Source organism: Phragmites australis, chromosome 2 (genome assembly GCF_958298935.1).
Source record: "Phragmites australis chromosome 2, lpPhrAust1.1, whole genome shotgun sequence".
NCBI classification, from domain to species: domain Eukaryota; kingdom Viridiplantae; phylum Streptophyta; class Magnoliopsida; order Poales; family Poaceae; genus Phragmites; species Phragmites australis.
Window position 1 is genome coordinate 14,161,758 of NC_084922.1, and position 10,194 is coordinate 14,171,951.

The window sequence follows — 10,194 nt, forward strand, 5'->3', positions numbered from 1 at the left end:
AGTTCATGTGATTGCAAACGGACTCATTCGTCAGGTTAACAGGTCTACGATAGAATCTACAGTTTACGATAAAATCGGCGTTAAATTCCTACTTTTGTGATATTGTTCCTTATAATTATGCGATTTACGATAATTTTGTCAAAGTATCTGTAGTTTCATGAGCTTCTGGACGGTCCATTTTATAAAATAACAGCTGTTGTGAGACTACAGGGTTGGGAACAACTCCTCTAAATTATGTATTTTTTTGATAAAATCGGCGTTAAATCTGTAGTTCTATAAAATTATTGCTTAAATTTATAGGTTTGCGATCATTTTGTTAAAGATCCGTAGTTTTGCGATAAAATTGATACTAAATCTATTTTCTTATAAAACTATTGTTTAAATCTATAATTTTACGATAATTTTATTAAAATATTTGTAATTTTAGAAATTTGCTCATAAAGAAGAGAGGAGCAAATGGAGACAATGACATGGTAGCTTATCGTTTCTTGGAACTGGCTTTTAGCGAAACTGGCGAAGAAGTTTTTCGGGAAAAAAAGAAACTTATGAAGGCAGCTTTAAAAAGTTGTCTGGCCAAATCGGAAATTCTTGCGATGAGTTGTTCCAATCGACCGCGCTTTCGGAAATATGGATGTCTACTGGTTTGAGGATTTAATTCAGATAATAATTTAATCATGATTTAAGTCAAAATTTCTATTATATAAAATATAAGTCGATTCTCGAGTTACATCTTTCTCCTAGTCTCCTCTTATCTAATAAAAACCTTAAAATTCAAATAATTGACTCATTTTTGCCTCTAAGTCTCCTTCAACCTTCCCACATCGTTATCGTTATCGTCTATGAGACAAATTTTAATAATAAAAATAAATTAAAAATTATAAGAAAAATTAACGGATAATTTTCTTCTAATACTTATATTTTTATTACAAAGTATGAGTATTTAGCTAGTTCAGATTGTAATTTGACATAATTAGCATTTTCCTTGGTCTTCTTTATATGATGATCAGCCACCTGAACGAAGTTGCGTTACTGAGCTCCGGCGGTAACTGAAAAGTCGCGGTTAGTGCGGAAACCGGTCAAAAATTAAAAAAATTTGGACAAAATTTATTTCGCAAAAATTGAAATTTGGGGAAAAAATTGCGATTTTAGCCGTTCGGTAACCAGTCGGTTTAGACCGATTACCGAGCGGTTTTTACGATTTATCGAGCGGATTTGTCAAATTTTTCACATTGTCGGTAACCGCTCGGTTTTCTCGATTTATCGAGTGGTTTTCTCGATTTTCAGTGAAGTTCAACAAAAAAAATCCAAAAATTATCTCAATTTTGTAAAATCAATAACTAATTCATTTGAGCTTCAAATCAAGTGAAATAATTTTTGTTGATTTCCTTGTAACATGATCTACATGATAAAACTATTTATACTCATAAAAAAGTTCAAAATTTTCTGTGAAATTGTATTTTTTTAAACCAACTTAAATGCATAGTTTACTCTTTGGTAATCAAAAATTATGAAACTAATTTTGTTAGTCTTCTTACATGATCCTATATCTTTTAAAAATATATGAACTCATGAATTAGTTATTGTAACATGCAGGATTGTGTAAATGTGTTGCGACTAGATTAATTCATAACTGACCCATCATACCTCAAAAATTAGTGAACCACTTTTATTAGTTTATTTATACGATGATTTAAGTAGGAAAAATAATAGTAGTTATAAAAAAGTTAATTACAATACTGTTTCTTAACATATTCACTTTATACTTGTGAACTTTGTAAAAATCATAGAGAAATTAGTAAAGCTATAAATAAAGTGAAATCAATTTTAAAGATCCTCTTAAGATACGTTTTACATAAAAAAAATATGTGTTTGCATGTTAAACTTTTTCTTAACATGAGTTAATAACTGAGTGTATACTTCAATTTTTTTTATTTTTTTCAAACTTCTTCCCTGTAGAATATGATGCAAAGGACATTATTTTTGGAAAAACTTTTCACGGAAGGTCTTAGAATTGTGTCTAGTTTTTTTAAAGATTTTTTTGAATTGTTTAATTTTTTTATTTTTTTGAATTTTTTAATTCAAATTCGATTACCATTCGGTTTCAGAAATCGAACCAGACCGAGATGGTCGGTTATCACGATTTTTACTCGATTACCGTCGGTTTTTTAACCCTGCACTGGATATAATGGCGCTGGAACAGTTTTATAGCAAGGGGAGAGGAGAGCACGTGGATCATCTTATGTTTCATCAAGAATGGATGGGGAAGATTGTCGGGGCCGGTGTCCGCCACCATCACCTTGTGTAGAACATCAGTGACGATGTGGAATAGGTACGTACTCAATGGGTCGCCCTACCTCAGGCCACGCTTGCACTGGATCGATGGCCCCGGAACGCCATTGAGCACATCTGTGATGCGCCCAGTGGAGAGCAGGGAATTCATCCATGCCCGACACATATCACCAAAGCCACGGACTGCCAGGATGATGTCCAAGGCCTCTCAGCTAATGGAGTTGAAAGCCTTGCGGAAGTCCAGCTTGAGCGCGACAGTAGGAGCACCACGCTTATGACAACCCTCGACAAGCTCCACGTTGAAGAGGAAGTTGCCAGTGATCAAATGCCCTTTGATGAACCCTATCTGGAATAAGGAGACCAAGAGAGTGATGAAGCTCTGGAGTCAAGTGGTCAGGATTTTGACTGCAAGTTTAAAGGCGACATACTTTTTTTTTAACGGTGGATCTATTTTTACAATTTTTTAAGATAGGATCCGTGCACACTTATTCTGTGTATATTCGTACCAGCACTCGGACTCGAACCCGAACCGGCTCAAGCACTCGCACCGTTCCAACGCAGTCCTTGCCAACGTTGGCTTTCTTGGGAAGGAGCGCGATGAAGGCCTGGTTGACGCAGGACATGTCCACGTGGAAGTCGTAGAGGAACCCCATGACGACCGATTCGACAACTGGCCAAACAATGCGGTAGAAGGCTGGCCCGAACCCGTCCACAACACCGTCTTGGCTTTGGAAACAGAGAACGGCAACTCTAGCTCAATCAACCTGGGGACCTGACCTGTGACAGCAGTGGCTCAAGGTCGAAGTCCCTGACCACCGGAGACGCCACGCTGAAGAGCGAGGAGTAGTAGGCATGGAGGATCCGATCCTTTGCCACATGCGTGTAGGATGCACGGCGCCATCATGCAGCACGGCAGCACCACGATTGGATTGCGGCGGAGCCGAGCCCAAATAAAGGCGTGGAAGAAGGCCGTCTTCTCGTCTCCTAACTTGCAAAATTTGATGTTGCAGCGTTGCTTCCAATAGACATAGAGTTCCTTGTGCAGCGGACAGCCAGGCGATCACCGGAGATAGTTTTTTTTAATAATATTATTTTATTAGAAAATTATAAAAATATAATTCAAAATGAGAAAGTTATATATATATATATATATATATATATATATATGTATGTATGTATATATATGTGTGTTAGTCAATATTTTAATTGCCGACTAGTCTTTTGTTGGCAAACTAATAGTCCATCAGCATGTTCAACATTTGTGTGCTGACGTGTCGGCATACCAATTGCCGATAGGTGCTCTGTCCTGTAGATGATAGTTAAAAATAAATTATAATTTTTTCATATGATCTCGAATGTAGATGATTTTTATATGAAAATTGTATCTATTGATAATGATATCTACAACTTTGTAGTTTAATACTTTTTAATTAAATCTGTTTAAATGCCAAAAAAAAAAAGTGGCTAAAAATTTTAGATCTCAAAAACTAGATCTAAAACTTACCACTTTTTGAAAAATAAATGGATTTAAATGAAAAGATGTTCAACTATAAAGTTGTAGATATCGTCAATATGTATAATTTTTATATAAAGATCGTCTTCATCCGAGATCATATAAAAAAGTTATGACTTTTTCTTTGAATATCACCTATGAGACACAAGACCTGTCGACCATTGATGTGCCGACAAGTACTGGGGAATTACATGTTAGCACACCGAATACCGATATGCTATCTAATTACTGACTAGTCACCGACAAGTGAGTAGTCGGCAATTAGAGTACCGTCAGGTGCCTATATCTACAATTTTCTTATTTTAAATTATTTTTTTAATTTCCTAATAAAATAATATTATTTCAAAAAATTAATCACCGGATGATGCAGAGTGAGCTCACTGGCTGACAGAGGACGCAGCTCCTCCAGGATATCAACTACTAGCTCGATAATGCAGCGGCGGTTGGCCATGACGGCCTCGGCCGCTTCTTCCCGCGCGAGCCCACTTTTTTACTTCGACATATAACTTGAGTCATTATATTCTTTCTAAATTTTAGAAAAGTAAATTTTCAAAACTATATGTAGACGAGAGTTCTATTGATATACACATGTCAAGTATTGATATTTCGAGATGGTCAAATTTTAGGAAACTTTGATCTTAAATATTAAAAAAACATAAAATGAGCCGTATAATTATGAGCACGATATTTAGACGGGTGTATGCCTATCTTTCGGCAGGGAAAATTTACACTGAGAGGCTAAAGCTTTCTCTACATCAGTATACTTACGGAGAAAGTACAATCTTGCCTGTGCTTTAGGAAAAAGCTCAAAAAGACGGTTATTAGTAAGACGAAACCTGGAGTTTTCAATAAATTACGGTGCACGTTGAGCATTTTCGATCTATTACTTGGTTATCTCTTCAAGCGTATCACAAGATTCATGATGATCACCCTAAAACTCAGGTGATGAACTTTATCTAAAGGACGACGAATGCCCGATAGCAATAGGTATACCTTTCTTTTCTACGGAAATAATCATGCATGCATCATTGTTGTGAATTTTACCAATATAAGTAGACAAGGGAATATATAGTTCGTGCTTTTTGTTGTGATCTGAAATCTAGTACTTGAAATATTGGCTTGACAAATACTTGCCATCGTCCCATGCATGAGTAGCCAAAAGTTTTTCTATTTCACTTTGAACTCTTCATTTTATTAGTCTTTACACCAAAATACAAGTTCAGTCTCTGTTAAAGGATAGTATGGCAAATGGTTTTGCTGGATTGAACGTGTTCTTTGGCAAACAAACACTACACTAGACGCCTCTCGTTTGTGTTCCATACTTCCATATTTCACCTGAAAGCTCAGAACAGGACACGAGAAATTGCAATTGCAGAGACCACGGGGGTCGTATGTGCGAAGAAGATAGTGGGCCGGATAGCGTCGCATTTAAGGAGGAAAGGGTGGTAGTTGGGTGCATGCATCCCTCTGACCCTCCGTTAATGGCGATCGGTAGTGAGGTGAGGAGACGGCCGGCGTGCGGTGACGCTCAGATCCGGGCCGGGCACCGCCGTCTGTCTGGCGCCACTGCCCATGTCGGGGGAAATTTCTCTCTCCCATGGCAAAGTAAGTAAAATGGTACACGAGTAAAAAAAATTTTACTATAGTAAAATTATAAGGATAGCAAAGTTGATGATATTTGGGCGTGTTTGAATTGGATTCCGGCTAACCCGTCAATCTATTGGCTCGCCAAAAGTTTGGTGTAGAAATCGGTCGTCGCGGTTTCACCGCACGTGGATGTGAAAATGCACTAAGGCGAACGCGAGAGCGTAGAATTATGTGCAGGCTCGCTAACACGTGTTGATGCTGAACCAAACAAGAACCTCGCATATAGGCGGCGAACCCTTGAGTGACCGATGAAAAAGTTAAATTCCCGCATGCATGGGCATGTGCGATCTGCGAAGCGCTCCTATGCCCGTGTCCGCTCGCGCTGACGCACGGGGGCTCCATGACATCCGCCGGATTTAAGCACCTCCTTTTGGCAGCGATTTGTTGGTGGATCAAAAATGCTCAGTCCGAACTCCGGATACCACCTGAGCCAGATTTCGAGGCTTTTCCTTCGGGTTGCGCTCAAGGAAAAATTTATGAACGATATAATCTGTTATATCGGTTGGGTCTAATAAATTTTTTTATTGTTCAAAATTTTCATTTTTTAAATTTTCGTCTAGTATCACATCAGTATATTATTACTGTTGTATTTTTAAATCAGTGATACTCTTTTATTTCTATATTATTATGCATAGTTTTTTATATTAATGATTTAGAGATAATCGGTGTTATTTTCTAGAGAAATTGAGATATTTTTCTAAATTTGATCGAAAAATTTATCTGCCATCGATAGAATTCTGATAAATCTGAAAATCTCATTTCTCGGTGATCCCGATAAATTTCTGCTACTGATAAATAAAATCTTGATTACCCTAGTAGGGGGAATGGGAGGGAGAGGATGACCGTGACGAGCAAAACCATCACACGAGCTCGTGAGCTGGGCTACTAGCGCCGGAGGACGCAGCAATAGGGGGAAAAAATGACGACCACCTTTGGCAAATGCGTGCAATTAAATTGGTCCGTCCATTGACAGTCACCTTTCTCTCCCGTTCTGCCGGTCTCTCTTTCTTGCAGTATTGCTCCATCTGCCCAGTAGCTACGAAGTAGAGTGAGATCTTCCTCTTCTTCTTTTTGCTCTTTTCTTTCCTTCTACTCCTCTTTTTTTTCTTCTTTCTTTTTCATATCCAAAAATTATGAAAGGCTCCCAAGACCCACGCCCCTCCCCGTGGATCCGCTCATGCATCTGCCGGTCTCTCCCGTTGCGTGCAATAACAGGGATCACAATACTGAACGCAGGACAAGGATACACGATCTGCTACGACAGCGCGAGTACGCGACTTCACCATTCGGAACTGAACCAGGCAGTACGTGCATGTCGCTGTTGTAGGTACGTAGCTATCGGAAAAGGTAGCAGACCTGGTGAAGCAAGAGTAGGCACTGGTGCTTCTCATCGTGGTCCATCGGTCCCGGCTTGGCCCGTATTATATTTAGCATCATTGATTGACCTATTTGCTACCGTAGTGGTCTCGTATGAGAAACAGTGTCATTCATACATCTCTGCATGTCAGTGTTTAAGCGCCGCCCTATGAACGGATCGGTCGTACACTCCGTTACCCTTCAGGCCTTCACAACATCAAACATGATCTGATACTGATATACCAACAGCAACAGCAACGACAAGACCACCAAAGAGTGTGCCTTCGCTTACAGCCCCGTAGAACAACCTAGCTAATGGCCAGTTTTTTTATTTTTATATTTTTTAATTACAAATTTAAATAAATAGATTTCTCATAAAAAAAATTATAAAACTAGTAGATGACTGCAGTCCTTTGAGAGGGCGGTTAGGCCACCCGTTCCTGGGAGGGTGGCAATGGGGCTAATTGCCCTCTCAAGGGGTGGCTAGGGCCTGAGAGGGTGGTTAGCAGCCTAGCCGCCCTCTGAAGGGGCAGTAATGTTATTTTTTTCCCGAAAATTACAAAATTTTGTGTATTTCATCATAAATTAAAATAGAGAATTAAGAAAATTTGGAATTAAAAATATTGAAGAGGAGTGAAAACGGTATACTGAGGAAGCGAGAATTTGGAGTAGGTTATGTAATAGTTGGAGAATAAAAAATCAGTAATTAGCACTCGCAACATATTACGTGGGTATGCGGTGCGAACGACGACAAACATAGTATTAAACATAGGGTGAAAATATTACATAAAACTGTAACCACGACGACACGGCGAGGAAACGAATGTGTCATGTATGGTTCGCACTAAGACCTACTTATTAGTGTGCCGCTCTGTCGGAGGATTAACTCCTGTCGCAGGGATCCCGAGAGACCCCTTTTTAGAGATTCGGCCGGGGGATGATCCTGAATAAGTTCGTCGGAGAAATAAATGGGAATAAATGCAACGGCCGGTGGTGGGGGTGTCGACCTAGTGCAAGAAGAAGTAAATGCACCAGAATTTTGACAGGTTCGGGCCGCACGGGGCGTAATACCCTACTCTTGTATGGATGCTATAACTGTCCTGAGGAAGCCCCTCAAGGATGTTGCTGGTTACAAGGATGTTGGCCTAACTAAGAGCTTGAGACTCCTTGTTCTTCGGCTGGAACTGTGCTCAACCTTGCTCACAGTGTCTACCCTTGCATTGTGTTCTTCATCTTGTTCTTTAGGATGGCTCCTCGCTGTGGTTGGTCTTTCTCTTGTTGGTTCGCTGTTCGTATCTTCTGTGTTGCCGACTATTTTAAGTACTCGCCGACCACGACATGCCCCGAACGGAAAGGAGGGGGCTCGAGTTCCGAGGCGCCATAAATGGAAAGGGCGTCATCATTTTTTCTAGGTGAAGTGACCGGGGGTGGAAAATGCGTCGCACGCCCGGTCGCCCGTCACTATAAATGCCCTGGCAACGGGCGCCGTGGAGAGGGCCCACCGGGCACCCGCAGAGCAACCCGGCGTGCTTGCCCTGTCTTGTTCCCCTGCCACAGCAGTGCGGCAGATGGAACGCCTTGATCCTCACGACGTTATCACGAGGCAAGCCGGATGGCACGAGACGGGACCTGTGCAATTAATGACCCCACGCCTCTCTGCCAAAACGTGGCAGGAACTGACGCTGAGCGCGGCGGGAGCAGTTGGAGGTGTCAGGCTACGCACGCTCATTAAATGCGGCCTTGAACCTCTGGCTGGTTGAGGGCCAGGGGTGGCAGGAGCGGGGGCCCTTGCTGGAGCGGGAGCCCGGGCGGGGACCAGAGCCCTTGCGGGAGCCCGGGCGGGGACCAGATCCCTTGCGGGAGCCAAAGCCCTTGCGGGAGCCGGAGCCCTAGGAGGGGCCCTGGCCGGGGCTCTCGCGGGCGCAGGCCTTCTGTCGGCGGCAGCCCGGTGTTCTTATCGGCGATCGGGCTCTTGGGCTGGCCTAGGGGCGAGGCCCTGGGCCGGTTCGACGGGAGCAACCTCGCACCTTCTTCTCTTTTTCTTTTCCCGCCTGTCGGAGCGGGAAGAACTTGGTTGGTCGGTGGCGGGGCGCTCGGGGCACGGAGCATGCCAAGCCCGGGCCTTGGCCGCCTTGGCGCACTTGTCGGCCAGCGCGAAGAGTTCCGTAGTGGTTTTGATTTCGTGCGTACCTAGCTTCTCGAGCATCCGCTCATCGTGGACACCCTGCCGGAAGGCGACGATTACAGCGTGGGGGGCTATCCATGGGATAGTGTTGCGGACCTGGCTGAAACGCTGGATGAAGCGCCGTAGCGTCTCCCCCTCCAGCTGCTTAACGACGTGGAGGTCGCACTCCAAGCCGGGGCGCGTGAACGTGCCCTGAAAATTAGCCACGAACTGGTGGCAAAGGTCATCCCAGGAGCTAATAGATCCTGGAGGTAAGTTCATGAGCCAAGAACGGGCAGAGCCCCTCAAGGCAACATGAAAATAATTTGCCATCACCTTTTCACTGCCACCGGCCGCCTGGACGGCCGTAGTGTATATCTGGAGGAACTCAACGGGGTCGATGGACCCGTCGTACTTCTCTGGCAGCTCAGGGCAGAACTTGGAGGGCCATTTGACCCGGCAGAGCTCACTAGTGAAGGCACGACTGCCGGTGCCGTACCCTGTGGCGCGGGTGGCGTTCCTTGGCGGTGAACGCCGGCGAGCCGGGGAATCCTGGCGATCGTGGGCCAGCAAAGAGGAAGCCTGGTCCTCAGCCTCGGCCTCCTGCCAGGTCTCCCGCTGGCGCTCGAGAGTGACACGCGCATCTTCGTGGCCCCTCCGCTTGTTGAGGCGCAAGCGGAGGTCCTGGGCTTCGGACGCGGCCAGAGGGGCGGCGCTCTGCCTGGAGGCCCCCCGGCCTGTGCGAATGTTACCCGACAATGGGCTATTTCTGGCGGTGCCACGCTGGGTGGTGGCGCGAGAACTCTCGGCCAGCACCTGGCGGCAGGCAGTGCGGACCAGGGCAGCGACTTCTTGGAGCCAGCGGCCCTCCGGGGTTTCCGGCGTTGCCTGGACAAGCGGATGCCTGAGGAGAGCGTGCGCCGCAAGCAGCGTGCTCCCGGGGCTGGCCTCGGCTAGCCTACGCCGGAGGGGTGCCCGGCGCTGTCCAGATGCGGACCTGGTGGTCGGAGTCTCGACCACCTGTTGGGGGTCGGACGGTGCACCGGCGGCGGCGGCGGCTCGGCTGGGCCCTGCGCCTTGGTGCCCTTGGGAGGGGAATGCTGCGCGTGCAGATCGCGGTTGCTGCTGGGACGCAGTAGCGGCTAGGGCCTCCTGTGCGAGGGGTTGTATTTCCCCGTTGGAACTGGAGCCGGAGCGCTGGAGGCGGTGACCACGGGCCATTTTT